Source organism: Capricornis sumatraensis, chromosome X (assembly GCF_032405125.1).
Source record: "Capricornis sumatraensis isolate serow.1 chromosome X, serow.2, whole genome shotgun sequence".
NCBI lineage: Eukaryota > Metazoa > Chordata > Mammalia > Artiodactyla > Bovidae > Capricornis > Capricornis sumatraensis.
In genome coordinates, this window is record NC_091092.1 from 127,097,161 (window position 1) to 127,122,313 (window position 25,153).

Genomic DNA, 25,153 nt, shown 5'->3' on the forward strand with positions numbered 1-25,153 from the left:
GAAGAATAACTGGGTTTCTATTAAAGCAAAGGAATTGTGGCCCCTGATCACTATTGGTTTAGCTCTAGGCCCTTGAGACTCAAAGTAGGTTTGGCATTAGCAATATCAGTATAATCCGGGCATACATTAGACAGGTAGATTCTCTGGCCCCATCCCAGTCCTAACTGAATCATCATCTAGTTTTTAACAAGATGTTTCCTGATTCATAGGCACATTAATGTTTGAGAAGTACTAGTCTAGACCAACATGAATGGTTATTTAAACAGTTGATAGAAAAAAGAGATGGTTAAATAAAGGAGGAAATACTATCTGATAAAAGCACTTTTGTCCAAAGATTTGTTGGTGTTGATAAACTTGCTCCTATCCACTTAACCCAGGTTTGAAGTAAAATCTTCATAGGCCCATTCTGAAATGACGTTTTCCAGCTCCAGCGTCCTCATGGTTGACTGAGCTCCCACAAATGGTTGCTGACTTTGTTTGTGTCCCCAGGTGAGCAGAAATGAGTGAACAAGCAGAAAAAAGCAGTTCCGTGCGAGAGAGACCTGCACGTCCAAGTTCTCCTGAGAAACCAAGTGAGATGGAACTGAAGCAGAAGAAACGGGTGGAGCAGCAGATGAAACGGGTGGAGCAGCAGATGAAACGGGTGGAGCAGCAGTTAAAATGGTTGTCATTTCAAAATTCCGGGCCTCAGGCAGCCAACTTTAACCCTAAATTAAGGCAGCTGATGAAGGAAGGGCAAATGGCAAGCAAGAATGAGTCTGTTCCTGTAAAACGCAAAGTCAACAAGTATGACCAAAAGGGCAGGCTCACCTTCAATCAGGCTGACCTGTGTGACTGCCTTGATAAAGACTGCCAGGGTTGCTTCTACCCGTGCCCCAAGTGTAACTCCACCAAGTGCGGGCCCACTTGCCGCTGCAACCGCCGCTGGGTCTACCACACCATAGTCGATGAGAATGGGGAGGTCATCAGCAAGATGCCATTCGACCTCTCTGACTAGGAGCAGCCCTCCAGGCTGATGCATTTTCTCTGCTTTGCAGTTATACCAGCCTCTGTCTCCTGGGTGAATTTTAGGACTGGGGGACAAAAAGTTTTACAAATACAGTTTAGACTAGTTAGTGTTCTCTGAAGCCATAGAACCCTGTGTAATGCACTGTCTTTCTCTAACCTTCCTGCTGTGATGACTCAGATTCCTCCCCTGGTAACCAGCAACTGAATTCCTACTCTGCTCTCGGGTTAAAAATCCCTTTCCTCTTTGCTGGTACCTTAGGAGATGGAGTTTTAGGTTTTTTAGAATTCTGTAGCTGAGAGCTTATCTTGACAAAGAACATATGTTTATAATAGTTACCGTTAGGATCTTACACATTATCAATTCTAAATCAGAATTCTATTTGGATTGACTTGCACTGCATATTCATAGTCTCATGCTTTTAGTGTTACTGTTTTAACAATATTAAAATGAAATTTGTTTTTTTAAAAAAAACATTTACTAGGCCCCATGGCCAACTGTCCCAACATATGAGCACAAAATGAGAGATTCAATTTAAGTGATATCCAAAATGCCAACTGGAAGCAGACTTCAAAGGACAAATTTTAATCTAATTGTTACCTAGAAATGATTTAAAAGCAGTTTTTTAGTGGCTAAGGTTACCAGCCACACAGAACTGGCCAACGTGGTATAAAATTCCTAAGGCCTAAGTTGCATTTGGTCTTAGAGGTATAGGATTTAAGGAAATTCAGCTAGAGTTTCTGCTGACCTCAGTGAAGATACCATCTCAGAAGACTGATGTGAAACATCTGGGCCAGGTTTGGCAGCTATTGTGCAAAACTGTTTCTAGGGAAAATCTCTATGAAACTGTTCACACCCACAGCGTCATCGGGAAAGTTTCTCTTCAGTCATCTTTGATACCAAGTTTTATTCAAATGATCTATCTGTAAGGAGAAAATTGCTTTTTCCACTTTTCCACGTTTATGTCTCATGAACATTTAATTGCTCCTTCTGAAGCTTTGGATTCGGCACAAAGAGTTCAGTCTTTCCACTGAACACAGTTGTGCAGGCCCTGGCCGAGGCTGCAGAAATAATGGGCTAAAAATAGACAGAAGGCTCCTATCTCTATCCCACCAAATGGCTATGTATGTTTACCCACTAGAAAATATTCACCTGTAACCACTTTTGCCTCTGACTAACTCACCCAAAATCTCTGTGTGGCAAATTAATTAATAAAAAGCATTTAATTTTCCTTACTTTGATTTTTTTGTGTGTGAGAAAGTGTGTGTGTTTTAGACCCAAGAGAGAAAAAAAAAAAACATTTCCCCCCCTTCCCTGAAGCAAATCCATGTTTTGTTCTTGGGCAAACACCAATCACTTTCCATCAGAAATTCCTGATAGTGATATTAGGTTGGTGCAAAAGTTTTGCCTCATCCGCCATATTCACCTGACCTCTTGCCCACCACTTCTTCAAGCATCCTGACAACTTTTTGTGAGGGAAAGGCTTCCACAACCAGCAGGAGGCAGAAAATGCTTTCCAAGAATTTAATCAAATCCTGAAGCACGGATTTTTTTTTTAATTTTTATTTTTACTTTATTTTACTTTACAATACTGTATTGGTTTCGACATACATTGACATGAATCCACCACGGGTGTACACAGATTTTTAAAAAGTTATTCATTTATCTTTAAATGTTATTTTTTAATTGAAGGATAATTGCTTTACAGAATTTGTTTTCTGTCAAACCTCAACATGAATCAGGCATAAGTATACATATGTCCCCTCCCTCTTGAACCTCCCCCTCATCTCCGTCCCCATGCCACCCCTCTAGGTTGGTACAGAGACCCTGTTTGAGATCCCTGAGATATAGAGCAAATTCCCTTTGGCTATCTGTTTTACATACGGTAATGCAAGTTTCCATGTTACTCTCGCCATACATCTCACCCTCTCCTGCCTTCTCCCCGTGTCCATGAGTCTGTTCCTCCATTGCTGCCCTGCAAATAAATTCTTTGGTACCATCTGTCTAGATTCTGTATATATGCATTAGTAGACGATATTTCTCTTTCTCTTTCTGACTTACTTCACTCTGTATAATAGGCTCTAGGTTCATCCACCTCATTGGAACTGACTCAAATGTGTTCCTTTTTATGGCTGAGTAATATTCCATTGTGTATATGTACCACGACTTCTTTATCCATTCATCTGGCAGTGGACATCACGGTTGCTTCTATGTCCTAGCTGTTGTAAACAGTGCTGCAGTGATCATTGGGGCACATGTGTCTTTTTCAGTTTCGGTTTCCTCAGGGTATATGCCTAGCAGTGGGAATGCTGGGTTATATGGTGGTTTTATTCCTAGTTTTTTAAGGAATCTCCATACCGTCTTCCATAGTGACTGTATCAATTTACATTCCCACCAACAGTGCAAGTGTTGATCCACACCCTCTCCTGTTTGTAGACTTTTTGATGAGGGCCATTCTGACCAGTGTGAGGTGATACTTCATTGTAGTTTGGATTTGCATTTCTTTAATAATGAGCAATATTGAGCATCTTTTCATGTCTGTCTGAGCCATCTGTATGTCTTCTTGGAGAAATGTCTGTTTAGATCTTTTCCCCACTTTTTAATTGGGTTGTTTTTCTGGAATTGAGTTGTATGAGCTGCTTGTATATTTTGGAAATTAATCCTTTGTCAGTTGTTTGATTTGCTATTATTTCCTCCCGTTCTGAGGGTTGTCTTTTCACCTTTCTTATAGTTTCCTTTGCTGTGCAAAAGCGTTTAGTTTAATCAGGTCCCGCTTGTTTACTTTGTTTTTTATTTCCATTACTCTAGGAAGAGGGTCATAGAGGATCTTGCTTTGATTTCTGATATTGAGTGTTCTGCCTATGTTTTCCTCTAAGAGTTTTATAGTTCCTGGTGTTACATTTAGGTCATTAATCCATTTTGAGTTTCTCTTTGAGTATGGTGTTAAGAAGTGTTCTAATTTCGTTCTTTTACATGTAGCTGTCCATTTTTCCCATCACCGATTATTGAAGAGGTTGTCTTTGCCCCATTGTACATTCTTGTCTCCTGTCTTGTTCCATTGGTCTATATTTCTGTTTTTGCGAAGCACAGATTTTTATGCTACAGGAATAAACAAACTTATTTCTCGTTGGTGAAAATGTGTTGAATGTAACGGTTCCTATTTTGATTCACAAAGATGAGTTTGAGTCTAGTTATATTGATTTAAATTTCGTGGTCTGAACCCTCAATTACATTTGCAGCAACCTAATACTTTGCTTGTTTTACAGGTCATCTTAGACCAAGAGTTTAAATAAAATGAGCTCTCAGAATCAGTAGTTTTTCTTTTTAATACTCAAACCGGTATCCAGCTTTGCTGAATTGGTGAAGATGGGCTTGAAAATACAAACTGAACTTTCATTCTAGTCAAAGAACAGTCTTGTGCTTCAAAGATAGGAACCCAGGGACTTCCCTGGCAGTCCAGTGGTTAAGACTCTGTGCTTCCAGTTCAGGGGATATGGGTTCAATCCCTGGTCGGGGAGCTAAAGCAATTCGTCTGAACCTACCCGGAATCTTTGCAGTGCAAAAGTAGTTGTTATCACTGTCCATTTACCTGCTGCAGTGCCCTTTGCATTTGAAAAGCACAGAGGTAATAGTGTTACCATGTTCACAAAACTACTAGAGAAAGGTTGATAAACAATTTATAACCACTTTCACAGCAAAGAACACATTTGTCTGAGCTTTTGGAGGATGCTATTTACAGTCAGTTAACAATTCCCAAGGTGTGGTAGGTAGCCCTCCAAGATGGTCCCCAGTGGTCCTCTGATATTTTGTAATCCTTTTCCCTGAAGTGGTGGCTGAACTTAGTGACTTGGTTCTAGTGAACAGAATAAGGCCCAAGTGATGGTGACTGAGACTTGGTCATAAAGGGCAGTGTGGCCTTTCTTTTGCATCCTCATGGTCATCTGCTCTAGAGCAGGCCGGCTGCCCTGTGTGAGCCGCCCCGTGAGGAAGCCAACGTGACAAAGAATTGGCAACTCTGGCCAAAACCTCGTGAGTATTTTTGGAAGGGGGTCTTGTTGCCTCATCAAGCTTTGAATGACTGTAGTCCTAGCTGACACCTCGATGAGAGGTGTCAACCTTGTGAGAGACCTTCAGCCAGAACCACCCAGCCACGCTGCTTCCTGACTTTTCCCTCACAGAAACTGTGAGATAAGAAATGCTCGTCGTTTTAAGATGCTAACGTTTGGGGTGATTTGCTGTGCAGCAATGGCTCGCTAACACAGAGGGCTGTCATGCTTCTTCTAGATTTATCCCTTTATTTATTCAGCAGGTGTTTATTGAGAAACTACCACATGCCAGGCATTGTGTCTATGGGATTTTCCAGACACGAGTCTTGGAGTGGGTTGCCATTCCCTTCTCAAAGGCAATGTGTATGCAGAGGTTAATCATCTACTGAACATGAGAAACATGCTTAAGGGGCCCCTGGTTTCTGGGCTCTATATACATAGCATACAGAAACAAATTTTACCCTTGGAAAACTGTGGTGGTTCTCTTTGGAAGTACCATCTACCACCTAGACTTACTACTACACATTTGCTATTTCTGTATTAATGGCCCAACAAATATTTACAGGTTGAAGACTTCTCTGTGAATTGTGCTCACCTGTTGAAACTAGAGATGGCACTCCAAACCTCTGTCCCTACTATGTCCCCTCAAATTTGTGTATTGAAACCTCACTCCCAAGGTGATGGTAGTAGGAGGTGGGACCTTTGGGAAGTGATTAGGTCATTAGGGTAATGCCCTAATGAATGAGTCTCTTATAGAAGAGACCCAAGAGAGCTCCCTTACTTTTGAGGACCGTTAGGCCAGTAGAATCTTTCTAGCATGCCATAGATATAAATACATATCGAATACCAGTCAGTTCGACAATGAAAAATCATCTCTGACACGTTTATTAACATCCTCTGGGTATAGATTTAGATAATGACATTTGTAGTGCTTAAACTTCTCTGGAATGTGGGTTCAAATGCTAACTAGCCACCTCTAAGGATTAATCTAAGGATTAGCTTTAAGGAGTAAAGTTCATTTATACATGTTTACACATTTACACCACACTCTTTATACCATACAGACAATATGTGGGCATGTACTGTCTAAACCCTAACTTTCTGAGTACAAGCTGCCCCAGTGAGCCACCATTGTCTTCCAGTGCTCCAGGGGCAGGCTCTGTCCCTGGATGCTGAGTGGGTGGATCAGTCTAATTCTGGTTGGGAAGCTCCCTTGTTGGCATATGAAAGTGAAAAAAAATGAAAGTCTCACAGTTCTGTCCCAACTCTTTGCAGTTCCAATGGACTGCAGCCTGTCCTCGTCTATCCATGAAGTTCTCCAGGCAAGAGTATTGGAGTGGGTTGCCATTTCTTTCTCCCAGGGATCTTCCCAAGCCGGGGATTGGACCCAGGTCTCCTGCATTGCAGGCAGATTCTTTACCAACTGAGCCAGGATCAGCTCTATCAAGGGTGAAGTTAACAATTTTCTCTCTACCTGCCAACTTCTTTGTTTTGTCTTTGTAAGTTATTCACATTTCAGGTTGGCGAGAGGTATCTATTGGGTACTTTGAAACACCCCAGCTGCAAACTGGCATGCTCTTGGCCCTTCTGAGAGGTCTTCCAAGAATCCTCTTGACAGACCTTTGAACTCTTGCCTGTTGACCTTCTCCCACTTACACCATGCTTCAAAGCAGGCTTTGACTCCACAGCTCTGTATCCCCAGCATCTAACACACAACCTGGTACACGGTAGGTGCTCAGTGAATGTTTGTTTAATGAGTGAGTCATTGATAGCAGGACATGCTTTTTCATGGGCGTTTTAGGAGTGTTGGTCAATAGCTCATTACAAGCCGGCTTGAAATGACTGAGATAAGCAACCTTAGATGACTCGAGCAAACACAAAGTAGTTCCTAGAAAGAATGTCTTTTTCTTTTAACGTATGTTCCTGTTTTTGTCTTTTCCATTACTCATTGAAAATCGCAACGACCCTTTCCTGTCCACCTGAAACTATCACAACATTGTTAACTGGCTATCCTCCAATACAAAATAAAGTGTAATAAAAAAAAAAGTAGAAAAAAATAGAACTAAAAAAAAAGAAAGTAGCAACTATCGAATTCCCTGGTGGTCCAGTGGTTAAGACTCAGGAACATGTGTTCACATATATGTGTGTATATATATGTATGTATGTGTATATATATGGGGCTTCCCTGGTGGCCCAGACAGTAGACTCTGCCTTGAAAACATGTTCATTTCATTTAATGCTAGTTTATCCAGAGGCTAATCTAACAAATTAATTGATTACCTATGTTTTGAGGTCATCTTATGGCCTACTACAAGTTCTGTTAAATAAAAAGGAAACAACAAATCCTACTGTATAGCACAGGGAACTATATTCAATATTTACCCTGTGTTAAACCATAATGGAAAAGAACATAGAAAAGAATGTCTATATGAATATAACTGAGGCACTTTGTTATAAAGCAGAGATTGGCACAACATTGTCAATCAACTGCACTTCAACAAAAAATTAAATATAAAATGTAAGTAAATAACAGAGGAAAAGCTCCATGGTAGGTACTGAATAAATGTTTGCTGAATTAATTATTATAAAATCTTTAAAAATGATGGCAACAGAGGCATGTTTTGTCAGTATTATCATATGTAAGTAGCTGATAATGCATAGTTTAGGGCAACCTCTAAAACCATTGGCCCACATTTTTGTCCTACCTGTGTAAATTTAAATGATTTGTGTTATTCGTCATTCTTAGCTAAAGCATAAATTTCTTCCTTAAGATACTAAGTTTGAGATACCAGCAGTTCCAACATCTGACACCACTTAGTTGTGTGGCCTTGAATAAAGTGTTCTACTTCTCTGCACCTTGATTTCAGTTTTCCCTTCTGTCAAATGTAGATACTGGAGTGTGGAGTCAACCGTTGATTCAGTTATACCCAGGACCTAAACTAGGATGAGGCAAGTGAACTGCTCACCTTGGGAGTAAAATTGAAGGGGGATTGGGTGGGGTCGCCAAAACACCTCAGTAATCAAGAAAAGTAATATTTCAATGCAGTATTTAAAGAAATCAAAGCTAATACAAAAGATGTATTATGACCAAAATATCAACATTTTAAAGATGGGATCACTGTTGCTGATTTTTCCTTTGGCCTCTGACTCCAGTGTGGTTTAGCATGGCACTGTATCTGATCCGGATTTTTATTTTTCTTTCCTTCCTTTTTTTTTTTTTTTCTTTTGCCGTGGTGCACACCTCAGGGGATCTTAGTTCCCTGACCAGGGGCCAAACTTGTGCCCCCTGGAAGTGGAAGGGTAGAGTCCTAACCCCTGGATCACCAGGGGAGTCCCTGATTTCTCAATAAACACTTCATTAAACCATCATTCATGTTATTGCCCTCTTACATTTTGCACTGGGATTGAGTCCTGGTCCTGTTACATACATTTAATGAATGCCTGCCATTTACTGAGCACTGCTGGGACATAGCAGCCCTTGCTTTCAAGGAGCTCACAACTTTATTAGGAAAAACAGGAGAGTGAGCAGAGAGTAAGTAGGACAATGGGAGACGTTTGGGGACAGAGTTAAGCAATGGAAGGAATGATATCAGATGAGCCCATGTGGACTAAAAAACACAGCATTTCATCCCGAGGTGGTATGTATCACAGAGCGGTGATGAATGCAGGCTGGAGATGGAGGCCTTGGAGTCAAGCCCTACCTCTTCCAGTTCTAACTGGCTGTGTAATCTTGTGCAGTGTATCCTTTTAACTTCCCTGCACTTCTGTTTCTTTCCTCATTAGTAAAAGTGAGAAGAATTACATCACTTAAGGGGGTTGTGAGGGTGACTTGAGCTCATATAGTGAGTCCTGAGAATAGAGCCGGAACGTAGGAAAAATTGTTAAATGTTACTTTTAACTAGAAAACACTCACTTTGAGCAAGGACAAGCTCTATTAGATAAGGTTAAACCCAGCTCTTTTCTAGGCAAGCTGGTAAGAGTTGCAGTGATGTTTATCTTTCCCCGACTTGGCACTCTGTGTCCCAAACCACTTTCCCTTAGTTCCAGTTGAGCAGGAAAAGCCGTTTCATCTTTGGCAGTTCTTCCAAATTCAGTAGACTGTGACTGGTCATTTAGAAAGTTAATGAACAATTAATGGCTCATGTACAAATGTACAAATCCTCACCATTTTTTTCTCGGAACCTTTGATAGAAACAATTGGACACCATAATGTTCCCCTTAGAATGCACATGGAGTCTCTTACTCACCATGTTTTAGAGGGAGACTGATATGAGCCCTTGGAGGTGGGTAGAAGCAACCTTCCAGTACCTTACAAAATCTTATGAATAGGAGCACAGGGCTGAACTGGGAAGAGCACTTTTACTTCTACTGGACTGAAGGAGTAGAAATTTTGCTTTTTCAGCTCAACAAGATTCCACCACCTTAGTTTGAATCAATTGGATATTTGGAGAGGGTCTAAGAGGGTACCATCTCTGCTCCCCTAATTTATTCCTGTAACTCTGTCAGCTCTGATGTTGTAAAAAAAAAAAAAAAGTCCCACTATTTAAAAAGTACTCCTCAGTTTTCCAAATTGTCTCAAAATTTACACATGGACTAAGTGATAGATGGTATTTATGAATTGTTCATTATTTTCTTAACTGTAATAATAGCACTGTGGTCATATAAGGAAAATATTTTCCTTCCTTCTGTCCTTCCTTTTGAGAAGCATATTAAAAGTAAAAAGGACGTAATAACTGAGATTTGCTTTACAGAAAATTTGAACCCCCTCAAAAAACGTGTGAAGCATACCTGATAAAACAAGAATGGCAAGGCATTGGTTGTTGGATCTGGATAAGTCCGGAGTGGTTACTTGTAGTGTCTGGTTTTATGTAATTTGGAAATTTTCCCAACAACAAAACAGTTTTGGGAACAAAACAGTTTTGGGAACTTCCCTGGCAGTCCAGTGGTTAAGACTTTGCTCTTCTATTGCAGAGGTTTCAGGTTTGATCATTCGTTGAGAAACTAAGATCCCGCAGGCCATGCAGAGAGTCCAAATAGAAAAAAAAAAAACCCACGATTTTCTATTTTTAGGCACTGTTTCTCAGTCTTGCCTTGGCACCCCCACCTGGGCAACAGGCTGGCATTATCCCGTCCTCAATCCTGTAATGTGGTTTCTCTACCAGTCTGCGAGTGTGAATTGCAGGTGCAGTTGAAATAGAGACCCTCTCAGTCCTTGGAGCAGTCATAGGACCTAAGGCAGAGGGTGGGGCTCTTGAAGCAGTCAGAGTTTCTGCCCTGGTAGCTGGGGACCATATGTAGCCTCAACCTTCTACCCTGGGTTGCTGTTCTGATAATCACTGTCTTTGAGCCAAGGGGTGAAAAAACACTGACTCAAGACTATTCCTGTTAAAAGTCAATATTCCTTGGGAGGAGTTGACTCAGCAAGCTATTATCAACTCTCCTGATCCTGACAGCTCAGTGATACCTCCCCTGGATAATGGGTGGGTTTTGGACTATGGCCAAAATTGGGTGGGATACGACCCTGGGGAAACCAGTGAGCTGGGCTCCAGAATGAAGTTGGCCTGAGGGGAAGTGGGGAGGAAAGATGCTGAAATGTTAGAGCTGGGTGGTGGTGGTATTGGGAAGGATTGTGGGCAGGGGTGTCCCAGGGAACCCCAGAAGGAAGAAGTCACATTCTCTGATTCTTCTCAGAACAGAGCTCCTTCTAGGCTGCTTCATAGTGGTGTCATGTAACAGTTCCACATGGAGAAGTAACTCACCAAGAAACTTCCCAGGTCTTCTACCCCCCACAGATGTATGTACACCTGAAATTTTACCAAGTCGTTAAAGGACTGTGCTCAGGGGAATTCTTCAGTTCGGTTCAGTCACTCGGTCATGTCCGACTTTGTGACCCCCATGGACTGCAACACACCAGGCTTTCCTGTCCATCACCAACTCCTGGAGCTGACTCGAACTCATGTCCATTGAGTCGGTGATGCCATCCAACCATCTCACCCTCTGTTGTCCCCTTCTCCTCCCACCTTCAATCTTTCCCAGCATCAGGGTCTTTCCCAATGAGTCAGTTCTTTGCATCAGGTGGCCAAAGTATTGGAGCTTCAGCCTCAGCATCAGTCCTTCCAATGAATCTTCAGGACTGATCTCCTTAGGATGGACTGGTTTGATCTCCTAAGAGTCTTCTCCAACACCACAGTTCAAAAGCATTGATTCTTTGGCGCTCAGCTTTCTTTATAGTCCAACTCTCACATCCATACATGACTGCTGGAAAAACCATAGCTTTGACTAGACAGACTTTTGTCGGCAAAGTAATGTCTCTGCTCTTTAGGTTGCTGTCTAGGTTGGTCTTGGCTTTTCTTCCAAGGAGCAAGCATCTTTTAATTTCATGGCTGCAGTCACCGTTTGCAGTGATTTTGGAGGCCCCCCAAATAAAGTCTCTCAACTGTTTCCATTGTTTCCCCATCTATTTGCCATGAAGTGATGGGACTGGATGCCATCAACTTAGTTTTCAGAATGTTGAGTTTTAAGCCAACTTTTTCACTCTCCTCTTTCATTTTCATCAAGAGGCTCTTTAGGTCTTCTTCGCTTTCTGCTGCAAGTTTATTGTCACCTGCATATCTCAATCAAATACTCCAAGTGAGTTTCTATCCCTCTGTTTTCATCTGGGTTCCCTCAGAAGCAGAAACACTATTGTTGGGGGAGTAGGAGTAGGAATCATGCCAGCCCTGGACTGATTTCCTTTGGGGAGTTTTTTTTTTTAATATAAGAAATGAATACACTTCCAGCTTATTTAAGACACAGTTATTCTGGATTTTGATAACTCACAACCAAACTTCAGTTCAGTCGCTCCGTCGTGTCCGACTCTTTGTGACCCCATGAACCACAGCATGCCAGGTCTCCCAGTCCATCACGAATTCCCAGAGTCCACCCAAACCAAACTTAATCCCAACCAATTCAGAATCCTACCAAGGCTGGGAAGATCCTGGGGATAAATTCAACTCAAAGGCTACAGCACACACTTTGAGGTGAGCCAGGGAAGCTGAGGTCTTTCCAAACCAAAGAGGCAGGAATGACGTCAACAAAGATTCAGGGGCTGCAATGAGCCCAGATGGAGCCAACAGAATGTTGGGGAGAAAGCTAGAAGTCCCTCCTATGCCTAGACTGTGGTGCTTAAAGGTAGAGAACGCAAAAAAGAGACGATTAGAAGTGAGGATGGCTAAGACTTTGTGATCAATTAGGCATCAGGGGTGAGGAGAGGGAAGAGCGAAGGAAAGACAGTCCCAGGTCTGTGGCTTGGGAAACTGGAGAGATGGTGCTGCCATTTTGAGCGAGAGCACTCAGGGGAGAGAGATTTAAGAGAGATGATCAGATTTGGAGAGGTGAGTTTTGGACACATTGGGGTTAAGGTGCTCATGGGAGATCCAAGTGGAGATACTTTTAAGCTGTTGGATGTGGACTCCACAGAGGAGAGCAGGGCTAGAAACATTCATCTAGACCAGTCAGTCTATAGATGGGCTTCATGGCAAGGATATGTTCAGGACAATGAGGAAATTGTGTGGGATGAGAAGACAACAGTTGGCTTGTTAACAGTAAGGAAAGCATAGGAAAAAAAAAAAAAAAGGCCAAGTAAGCTATGAAGAAGAATGGGAGGAAGTGGCAAGAGATGAGGCAGAAAAGAAGCGGGGTGGTGTATTCCAGCATCCAACTGAAGGAGGAGTTTCAAGAGGCGTCATGAGCAATGTGAAACAACACACAGAAATGTCTAGTAAATGCTGTCGGTGCCAAGCCTGCATTTCCTCATCACTTATCAGTGTATGCAGCCAAATTTCCAACTGCCAGAACCTGCATCGCTTTGATTCTGGACTTTCTCTGGTTTCCAGAACCTGCTCTGTCCATCGACACGGAGGGCTGGAAATGCCAGGGAATTAAGGCATGCCATTTCCCCTCAAATAGCCACCAGCTGATGGTTGCCGAAAGCTGGTGTACAACTATTTCACCTACCTTGCCCCTTGAGCAATGTAACTCTGAGATTCAGATTCTACACCATTTCCCAGAGTTCCGTGAAACAGGATTAAGTTCTGGTTGCAGAGCACAGTGACTTGTTTAATAACACACTCTGTGTTGACTTTCTTCCCTTGCCTTCTCACTTCTTCACTCCTTTACCTGTATTTCCTGGGATCTCCTTGCAAATAAACCATTTACACTCGAATCCTTCCCTCAGGTTCTACTTCTAGGGGAACTCAGATTATCTAGAAAGAGAAAGCCTGGGAAACATCCATGAGAATGGCTTTCTGTAGCTAGCTCCATTGGTGACTTGAGTGAGAGAGTTGGGAATGGAAGGAGAGAGGCTTCATTTCAGGGAGATAAATGAATAAGAGAGGAATGATGGAGAAGATACTTCAGAAGCAAAGTTATCAGGACTTAGCCGGTGGTCCAGTGGTTAAGACTCTGCCTTCCAATGTAGGGAAGCTTTGGTTCAATTCCTGTTTGGGAAACTAAGGTCCTAAATACTGCAGAGTGTGGCCAAAAATTTAAAAAAAAAAAAAAAGCAACGTTACCAACTGAAGAGAAAGTATGGTGACCTCACATTTCAGGTCAATAGGATTTAATCCGTCTTGCTAATAGCACCCTAACTACTGTTGAGTGTTCACCTTTCTCCCACGATGCCCTGTCTTGGAGAAATGTGGTATTGCCTTTGGTGGAAGTTAATGGGCCTGCTCCCTCACCCTGATGCAGGCAGGTGACCTAGGCTAGACCATGCCAAGTCCTATCCCAAGTGTTTGAATCCTGAGTGAGATAAGAATATGAAGCCTAGTGAAAGGTTATTTATCACAGCACTCTGGTGATAAACAGACTTTTACAAACATTTTTGTCTCAAAAAACCTTGCAACAAATGAACTTTTGCTCCAGGTTGCCAGTGGCAGTTTCTGCGCCAAGAATCCTGATTAATAAAACAGGGCTAGAACAAAGGATTTTACAGAATGAGAATGATTTGTTTCTACTCAGAATTTTTGCTTTTCTTAAAAATCTCTTTAATAATCTAAAGCTTGTTTGATTGCACTTTTTGCATCTTTCTCTCCCCCGCCTGTAGCCTTGTATGTGTTTAGGGCAGCAATCCCCAACCATTTTGGCACCAGGGACTGGTTGCATGGAAAACAAATTTTCCATGGACCAGAGTGGGGGTGGGAGGATGGTTTCAGGATGATTCAAACACATACGTTTATTGTGCACCTTATTTCTATTATTATTACATCAGTTCCACCTCATACCTTCAGGCATTAGATCCTGGAGATTGGGGACCCCGGTTTAAGGTGTACAATGTGATTTTGTACATGTAGATCTTGTCAAATGATTACCACAGTAAGGTTAGTTAACACACCTATCACCTCACATAGTTACCTTTCGTGTGTCTATGTTTCTTTGTGGTGAGAACCATTTCAGATTTACTCTTTTAGCAACTTTCTAGTATATAATACAGCATTGTTAACGATAGTCAGCACGCTGTATGTCTCCCTATTTCTCCTCCTGCCACCCCTCTCCTAAAAGCTCCTGGCAGCCACCATTCTACTCTCTGTTTCTCTGCAGTCGGCTTTTTTGTTAGATTCTACACGCAAGATGACACCGTATTTGTCTTTATCTGACTTATTTCACTTAGTGTAGTGCTGTCAAGGTTGTCACAAATGGCAGGATTTCGTACTCTTTTATGGCTAAGTATCGTGTATACCTGGAGAAGGCAATGGCACCCCGCTCAAGTACTCTTGCCTGGAAAACCCCATGGCTGGAGGAGCCTGGTAGGCTGCAGTCCATGGGGTCACTAAGAGTCAGACATGACTGAGTGACTTCACTTTCACTTTTCACTTTCATGCATTGGAGAAGGAAATGGCAACCCACTCCAGTGTTCTTGCCTGGAGAATCCCAGGGACGGGGGAGCCTGGCGGGCTGCCGTCTATGGGGTCGCACAGAGTCAGACACGACTGAAGTGATTTAGCAGCATTGTGTGTACCACATCTTCTGTCTCCATTTATCTGTTGATGGACATTTAGGTTATTTCCATCTGTGTTTGTTGTGAATTACAATGCTGCAGTGAACATGGGGGTGAACATATATCTTCAAGAGAGTGATTTAATTTCCTTTGGATGTATAAATCCAGAAGTGGGATTGCTGGATCATTCAGTTCAGTCACTCAGTTGTGACCCCATGAACTGCAGCACGCCAGGCTCCCCTGTCCATCACCAATTCCTGAAGCTTGCTCAAACTCATGTCCATTGAGTCGGTGATGCCATCCAACCATCTCATCCTCTGTCGTCCCCTTCTCCTCCTGCCTTCGATCTTTCCCAGCATCAGGGTCTTTCCCAATGAGTCAGTTCTTCGCATCAGGTGGCCAAAATACTGGAGTTTCAGCTTCAGCATCACTCCTTGCAATGAATATTCAGGGCTGATTCCCTTTAGGATTGACTGGTTTGATTTCATAGGGTAGTTCTATTTTTAATATTTTGAGGAACCTGCATATTGTTGTCCATAGTGACTGAACCAATTTATATCTGTACCAACAGTGCACAAAGGTTACATTTTCTCTACATCCTTTCCAACACTGTTTTCTCATGTCTTTGTGATAATAACCATCTTGTGTGAGATGATACCGCATTGTGGTTTTGATTTGCATTTCTGTGTTTTAGTACATATTTTTCATGTTCCTGAGAGGCCATTTGTATATACTCTTGTGGAAAATGTCTATTCAGGACCTGGGCCCATTTTAAAATTAGATTATTTTGGTTTTATGCTATTGAAATGTATGAGGTCTTTACATATTTCGGATATTAACCCATTATCAGATATACGGTTTGCAAATGTTCTCTCCATTCCATAGGTTGCCTTTTCCTTTTGTTGATTGCTTCCTCTGCTGTAGAGAAGCCTTGTAGTTCGATGTATTTTAATTTTTTTATTCGATGTTTCTTTTTGATCTTCTTGCTTATGCTTTTAGTGTTATATCCAAAAAGTTATTACCAAGACGCATGTCAAGGAGATTTCCCCCTGTTTTCTTCTAGTTTTATGGTTTTGAAGAGGAAAAGTTAACATTTTACACAACCTCCTTCTCCTTCTGCAACTTGGCTTGCCCTTTGCAAAGTCTAGACCATGTAGGTCACATATTCTCAGAAAGTGGGGACTTGAAATACTAGGAACTAGAGTTTATCCTACTCACCCTTGTCCTGCTCTTTGCAATTGCTCAGCCCCTGCACACCTGCTTAATCATGCCTGTCCAGGCCAGGTATCCCCCTCCCCATCTTGACTGCTGTTTCCCAGAGCAAAACCCCTTAGTTTAAACCAGCCTGTTAACAGCTAGTGTTGCCCACTATAGTCTGTCTATACAAACTCTGTAATCCCTTTGTTCGGGTGTTAACTCCTCTGGGCCCGCAGGCAGAACAAACCTGAGTTCTCCAACTCTCCGAGTGAGGTGCTTGGTTTCTCGAGTACTGGTTTCTGCAACAGTTTCAAGTCTTTTTATTGAAGAACTACTCAGCTTTTTTTTTTCTGATAACCTGTGTTCAATGTGAAAAGTTAAAGTATTCTGAAGAAGGGGAAAAAAACACCTTATAATTCCATTGCTCAAAGGCAAATACTATTGATTTAGTTGAGATGGTACCATGTATGCAATTTAGTATACAGTTTATGGAATATGGCATACTTCTTTTTTAAAAGTTTACATAAAATACATCATTTCTTTACCTCAAGAACAACTTCTCAAATACAATTTTAATGAGTCAAAATGTTGTCTTATGGATATAACATACTTTTCTAAAATTTTTCCACCATCATTTAACATTCTCTCTCTCTCTCAAAACTCTTATCATAAAAAATAATTTCCGGAGCAACTTCTTTCATAAATCTTGGCCTGGCGGTTCTGATTCTGTCTTCAGGCTTGATTCCCAGAACTGGAGTTATTGTTTCAAAAGGAATGAACATTTTAAAAGCTCCAGAGAGCTTGTGCCAGAATGTCCAGATAATAAGATACCAATTTATATTTCCATCAGTGCTCTTCATGGGATTTATTTTTTAATGGTTTAATGTGACAGAAGCCAGCTATTTCATTTCTTTTTTCTTTGATTTGAATTGAGTCAGTTTCCTCCTTTCTGAATTATCTATATTTGTACTAATATTTTTCTCAGGGATTTATATGAACTCTTTATTAAATCTATTAACCTGTTTCATTTCTGAAAACATGTTCCTGTTTCATTGTTCACCTTTTCAGCTGATTATGATGCTTTTAGCTATTCAACCATTTACATTTTATACAGTTAAGTCCGGGAAGCATTTTCCTTATGAAAATATCTTTGAGTTTTTCATTGTTTTAAGCGTGTAAAGTCTTCTCTCATCCCTATGTTTAATAAACATTCATTCTGGATAGTGTGTCTTGAATTTTCTGTTTAGTAATATTGTCCACATGCAGTCTTTTGCCCACTTTTTAAAAAAATTAATTTCTTTTTTATTGAAGGATAATTGCTTTACAGAATTTTGCTGTTTTCTGTCAAACCTCAACAGGAATCAGCCATAGGTATACATATATCCCCTCCGTTTTGAACCTCCCTCCCATCTCCCTCCCCATCCCACCCCTCTAGGTTGATATAGAGCCCCTGTGTGAGTTTTATGAGCTATACAGAAAATCCCCGTTGGTTTTTTTTTTTTCCTTAAACAGAGATTAGAGTCCCCCTCAAGGCCTAGACAGTAAAGAGTGTGTTTACAAAGTGGGAGAGCCAGATTCACTCCTGGGGAAGCATCTCCCTGAGAAGGGAATGGCTACCCACTGCAGTATTCTTGCCTGGAGAATTACATGGACAGAAGTGCCTGGAGGGCTACAGTCCTTGGGGTCGCAAATAATCTGAGCACGACTGAGTGGGTTCAGGACTCTATTTCACTCGACAGTATAGTGAACCTTCTCTGTGTCAACTGCAGCGCCCATATATCATTATCTTTAGCCACCAAGAAAAGCCTTATTCAAAAGAAATCAGACCCGGAGTGTCGAGGAGAAAACATGGAGTCAGGGGCCTGGGAACAAGGGACTGGAAGCTGGATTCAAGGGAGCTGGGCCGGGGAGAGGCGTGAATCTTGGGGGCGGGGACTCAGCGTTCATTTGCATAACCAGAACACACTGCACACAATAGAATTTCCATCTACTATTTCAATTTAGTGTAGATTTCTTTTAAACGTAGTATTTTGAAGAATGACCCTTCATCCACTTTCGTGAGAAGATCTGCAAGTACTCGACCCCGAATTTCCCATGTCGTGCCTCACCCTCACTGAAGTAGGAGTGAGCATTCCCTAGTCCCTATGTGCACAGGAACCACAGATATATAGGAAATCAACACTGCTAATTTTTGGAGGTCTTGTGAAATAAACAAGGCCAACATTGTTGTACGCAAAATCAGACTTTGAAAGTTTTGAGGCAGGGTTTATTCCTGAGTTTCATATACTTAGCAGTTTTCTGTGTGTTTATCATTTGAAATTATGAGGTTAGGTTTTTGTCTGCTCCGATGATACTCTCAGCCATATCCGACTATTCTGTAACCCGTGCACTATGGCACTTCAGGTTTCCGCGTCTATCGTCCATTCTCAGAGCTTACTCATACTCAGGCCCTTCGAATCAATGGTGCTATCTAACCGTCTCATTTTCTGTCGTCTCCTTCCTCCTCCCACCTTTAGTCCTTCTCAGCATCAGGGTCTTTTCCAAGTAGTCAGTTCTTGGCATCAGGTGGCCGAAGTATTGGAGTGTCAGTGTCAGCATCACTTCTTCCAATGAATATTCACGACTGATTTCCTTTAGGGTGCACTGGTCAGATCCCTTGGCCGTCCAAGGGACTGTCAAGAGTCTTCTCCAAGACCACAGTCCAAACCCTGTGACTTTGGATTGTGATTTTTTCAATGCTTTGGCCCTCAGCTTTCTTTGTAGTGAAACTCTCAAATCCGTACATGACTACTGGAAAAACCATAGCAATGACTGGATCTTTGGTGGCAAAGGAATATCTCTGCTTTTTAATATGCGGTCTTGGCTGGTCCTAGCTTTTCTGAAGCCAAGTAGCAAGCCTCTTTTAATTTCATGGCTGAGGTCACCGTCCTCTGTGATCATTGTACTCAGTTTTAATATAAGTTAAATATTATATCTGTTACAAGTTTGTCAGCAAGGAAATTACCTCCAGTGAAGAAACTTCTAAACAAACGTCAATGAGTATGAGCCTTTAGATAAACTCTATTAAGAATAATGATGCTTTAGGAATGTCTGTCTAAAATAGTATCTCCTGATTGGGGTAACCTGAACTTCTAAGGGTTGTTTGTGCTAAACTAAGTGTTGGAAGCCTATTACATAGCTAAGTCATTTTCCAAATAACATAAGACTTTGAAACATTTACTACTGAACACTAATTTCCTCTTACAGAGAAACTAAAGAGATTTGGGATTAAAAATGAATGATGTTTGGTGCCATCCTAAAATGTTCTAAGAAAACAAAGGTTTTAGAAATTATCACTGGTGTTTATGCTCACCAATCCATAAAATGCTAATATAAAAGTCAGTTCTTGGTAGCTTAGGGGGAGTAGGGAGTGTGTTTTCAGTAAAGAAGGTATGAGGAATGGAATTGCATTTTGTGAAGGGAAAAGGAAGTAAGCCTGACTTCTAGGTGGCTTTTTAGGATGGAAGAACACAGTAATGGGTACAGAAAGCGGTGAGGTTTGTGAAAAGTGAAGCATGAGGAGAGAGTTTTGTGTATGGCTAGGACTAAGTTTAAGAAAGGTCCGTCTGGTCAAGGCTATGGTTTTTCCAGTAGTCATGTATGGATGTGAGAGTTGGACTGTGAAGAAAGCTGAGCACCGAAGAACTGATGCTTTTGAACTGCGGTGTTGGAGAAGACTCTTGAGAGTCCCATGGACTGCAAGGAGATCCAACCAGTCCATTCTGAAGGAGATCAGTCCTGGGTGTTCTTTGGAAGGAATGATGCTAAAGCTGAAACTCCAGTACTTTGGCCACCTCATGCGAAGAGTTGACTCACTGGAAAAGACTCTGATGCTGGGAGGGATTGGGGGCAGGAGGAAAAGAGGACAACAGAGGATGAGATGGCTGGATGGCATCACCCACTCGATGGACGTGAGTTTGAGTGAACTCCGGGAGTTGGTGATGGACAGGGAGGCCTGTTGCTGCTGCTAAGTCACTTCAGTCGTGTCCGACTCTGTGTGACCCTTTAGACGGCAGCCCACCAGGCTCCCCCGTTCCTGGGATTCTCCAGGTAAGAACACTGGAGTGGGTTGTCATTTCCTTCTCCAATGCATGAAATGAAAAGTGAAAGGGAAGTCACTCAGTCGTGTCTGACTCTGCGTGTCCCCATGGACTGCAGGCTACAAGGATCCTCCATCGATGGGATTTTCCAGGCAAGCGTACTGGAGTGGGGTGCCATCGCCTTCTCCAACAGGGAGGCCTGGCGTGCTGCAATTCATGGGGTCACAAAGAGTCGGACACGACGGAGTGACTGAACTGGACTGAAGTTTAAAATAAAGTTAATTGGGTTTACCTTTAAGGTAAAGTAAGCTGGTCCAAAAATTTGAATTTAGTTTTTCTCTCTGTTAAGAGGACACCTTTTCTTCAGATACTGAACTGCCTTTGATAATAGATTTAAGTCTCTATTTCGTAAATGGTCTGGTCTGAAATCCTTTCTTGTTATTTTGGCTAAGTAAATAGCCATTGTTTCACAATGACCTATAAGCCTATCTGACTGAGTGTTCTAAACCTTTTTGATATTTGTTGACAAAACTTCCAAAGTCATTCTAATGAAGAAGATGTCTAGCTCACTTTGGGATGCTTCAGAGGGGCCCTGAAACATCCCAAAGAGAGATATTACACTAATTAGATCCATTTTGTATACAGAATGAGATGGGAAGTATTGTCAAGTGAGTAATAAGTGTCGGATTACATCATATGGTAAATGTTCAGTTCAGTCGCTCAGTCTTGTCCAACGCTTTGTGACCCCATGGACTACAGCATGCCAGGCCTCCCTGTCCATCACCGACTCCCAGAGGTTACTCAAACTCACGTCCATTGAGTCAGTGATGCCATCCAACCATCTCATCCTCTGCCATCTCCTTCTCCCACCTTCCGTCTTTCCCAGTATCAGGGTCTTTTCCAAAGAGTCAGTTCTTTGCATCAAGTAGCCAAAGTATTGGAGCTTCAGCTTCAGCATCAGTCCTTCCAATGAATATTCATGACTGATTTCCTTAGGACGGACACGTTGGACCTCCTGGCTGTCCAAGGGACACTCAAGAGTCTTCTCCAACACCACAGTTCAAAAGCATCAATACTTTGGGCTTTTTAATATACTGTCTAGGTTGGTCATGGTAAATGTTATTAATATAGATATCCTAGAAACTGTATGGAGTTCTTAAAATTGTGATATCTTTGGGTTAAATGTTATCAGTTATACTTCTAGATACTATCTCAAAATATTGTCATAGCACTAACCAAGTCTTGCCTCTTCAAGAAGATTTATAAAAATGACTTGGATAAATACCAGTTTCTGAACTGGGTAAGGATTCTAAAAGAAAACCTCATGACTTCACAAAGTTAACAAAAGACTGAATGAACTTGTGAATATGCTTATAACTTTTATGGTTTCTATCTGAAAAATTACTGATTTGAATCTGTGCTCTCCAGGTGTAAGAAAAAAGAAAACCTTCCTCTCACACTAATTATGACCGTAATTTGGTAAAATTATATTTTATAAACAAATTGAAACATTTCTCTTTTCTCTCTATCTGAACCCTCCAGAGATTGGGAGCTCTTAGTTTCCAGTAACTTTATCAGATAAAAGTTCAGTCTGAGACTCTATAAAAGTCTCAGCAAAGCAAAAAAATGTCTATGATCAATTATGGTTACATAAGTCATCAGGCCAAGTTTATGGAAACCAGACCTATATTACAAACAGGTCTTAGTTTGGTTATATTTCGTAAAAATGACAGTGATTTTAGGGAGAAAAAGATGTTTCAATGAATGTTAAAGTTCAGTTTGTTATTGGAGGTCTGTATCTACTAAGACTCATTTCTGTATATTTCTTTGCTCTTAGGGTATAGTAATGTAAAATTTAGTTGAATTTTTAAAGGACACTCTAGGGTTGTTTCTGAAGCTTATCTCAGTTATCTGTCTTTTGGATGAAGATCAGATGCCTCACACATGACCTGCAATCAAGAGTGGAAGAAGACATAATTTAAGGACCTGTCTCCAACCTGGAAGGACCTTTCTATCAGGTACTCTTCACTAGCTCATGCCCAGTGAAACTGAGGGGAAATCGACTCTTGCGTTAACTCCCACTTCCAAAGGCCCCTAAGCTGGGCTCCTCTACAGAGGGGCCCGCTGACCTCAAACTCACCTCAAAACAAAGCTCAAACAGAGGAAACTATAATACATGAGGATGAGAAGACAACATCAGAAGTAGACTGCCTGCCCAAGATGCTGATCTGACTTTTACCATCATTTACAATGTTTTCTTGATCCCTTGGACCCAAGACTATCAACCAAATGTTTTCTATCATGGACACGATTCTATGCTAGTTTAAAACTCAATCCAATTGTTGGGTTGTGGCCAAATACCTGTGCCTAGTATTTCTGGGTTACCTTGGTGGATTTCTGTTCCCTAGGGCTCTGACTGGATACCCTTTAGGAAATTTATTTTAGATGAGTGTTCAGTCCTGTTCTATCTATTCATGATATTACTAAATGAGATCCTCTCACATGGCCAATTAATAATAGCTGCTCTGATGCTGTCCATAGATTTAAGTCTTCTCTTAGGGTCATTCAAACTCCAGCAGGGTGACAAGCTAAGTCTCAATAGAAAAAATTAACCTCTCATCTAGTAAAAGGAAAACTCTCACAATTGTAGGGTGGATCTACATGGTAAAACCAGGCTATGGTCATTTAAGTTTAAAGGCTCCTCTATGCTGGAAATGGTTAAATCATACTCAAAATGATCAACCTGGTAATTATGAGACAAGGCTGGGTGCTTTATGAACTATGCCTATTATTACTCTTAGAGAGAGTGATTGGTATGGAACTCAGTGGATTTGTGGCACTAATTTATGGCCTGACATCTACAGGGATGGATACAAAGGTGTAGCCTGGGATTCCCATGAATTTAAGGTCATACATGTTAATAAATTAGAGGTAACCCCAACCAATCTACCCTTGGTATGATTCTGGTGGGTCAAAGATCTGTATTCTACTGGCATGGCCATTTAGCAGCTTGTGTGTTGTGTGTGTGCCCCTTCAACGGGGTTGGAGGATGTAATTGACCATATTGAAGCCTTAACAACTTTCATAAGCTTTAAATGCTAGTAACCGGGCTATTAGCCTATTGAATTCAGAGATCTCTATGATGAGAAAGGCAGTGCTACACAACTGCAAGGCCCTTGACACCTTACAGCATTTCGGGAAGATACCTGTGCTATAATTCAAAGTGAATGCTATATTTTCATACTTGAGAAATACTTTAATGTAACATGTTGGATGAACCACATGAAAAATCAGATTTCAGCTTTAAGTGACCCATTCCCTAGTCTTGATGATCTTTAAAAAAGAAAAAAACTGGTTTGGTGTGGGAGGCTCATGGCTGAAGTATTTACTTTTAATTCCACTAATGTTATTCACTATACCATTTGTAGTTTGCTTGTTTCACAAGATTATTATTTCTTATATTATCAAGTGTACGACTGAGCCTCCAACGAAAATGATGACTAGACTTGAAGCAGTTGATCAAATGCATATAGCTCAATACATGATCGATGATTGTAATAGTGTAACACTAGGTATGAAAAGATGCAATGAGAGGGAATACTTTCCTGGACCATAACTGGAAGACAGGTGTCCAGAGATCTTTGACTATTAAGACCTAGTCCAGTAATAGCACATTGAGTGTCTTTTCACCAAATCCTTCTTGAGAACTGGGAATGAGCCTTCCCAGCAACGCAGGAAAAAATGGTCATGAAATGCCCCCCAAAGTGTGGTCGGATTTATGACCACAAGGGGGCTGGGTCAACTACAAATTGGCACTTACCAAGAGCACTGCCAATGACTGAACAACAAAGGCATTTGCCATCTGCATCTACACAGACTGAACCCCATGCTGCCATACCTGTTGACCTTCAACAATCCCTGAGGGAGTTCAGGGTGGAGTGGGCACTCTGTGCTCCAGGGAATCCGGTGGGACAGGTCTTCAGATAGTTGGATGCTTTTAGGAACTGATTTTATGATCTCCATCCTTGCATCCGCTCATATCTAGAGAAGCACTAAAGCCCTTCAGGGTGACGTCAGATCCTCATGACTCACAGAAATCTTTTGTAAAGTGAGTGATTCATGGCATTGAACTCCCTTCACCAAAACCTTATATATTGACTTTTCCCCACTGCCGCTTTGGAGCAGTCTCTGAGAGCTATCTGAGATGCTGCCTCCTGGGCTGCAGTCCTCATTTTGCCCCAAATAAAACTTAACCCACAACTCTCAAGTTGTACAACTTCTTTTCATTGACAATAGCTATTTCAAATCCTAAAAGATGATGCTGTCAAAATGCTGCACTCAATATGTCAGCAAATTTGAAAAACTCTGCAGTGGCCACAGGGCTGGAAAAGGTCAGTTTTCATTCCAATCCCAAGGAAAGGCAATATCAAAGAATGTTCAAAGTACTGCACAATTGCAGTCATCTCACACACTAGCAAAGTAATGCTCAAAATCCTCCATGCCAGGTTTCAGCAGTTTGTGATGTACAGAATACAACAACTTTCAGATGTTAAAGCTGGATTTAGAGAAGGCAGAGGAACCGGAGATTCAGTTGCCGAGATCAGTTGGATCAGAGAAAAAGTAAGAGAGTTCCAGAAAAACATCTACTTATGCTTCATTGACTACACCAAAGCTTTTGACTGTGTGGATCACAACAAACTGTGGAAAATTCTTAAAGAAATGGGAATACCAGATCACCTTACCTGCCTCCTGAGAAATCTGTATGTAGGTCAAGAAGTAACAGTTAGAACTGGACATGGAAAAACAGACTGATTTCAAATCGGGAAAGGGCTACATCGAGGCTGTATAT

The 25,153-nt window shown here is 41.5% G+C and overlaps 1 pseudogene; it reads left to right on the plus strand.

Annotated features, from left to right (window-relative positions):
- The first annotated feature begins 499 nt into the window (after positions 1 to 499).
- Positions 500 to 997, plus strand: LOC138071532 (ARL14 effector protein-like pseudogene; annotated as a pseudogene).
- The last annotated feature ends 24,156 nt before the right edge of the window (positions 998 to 25,153 follow it).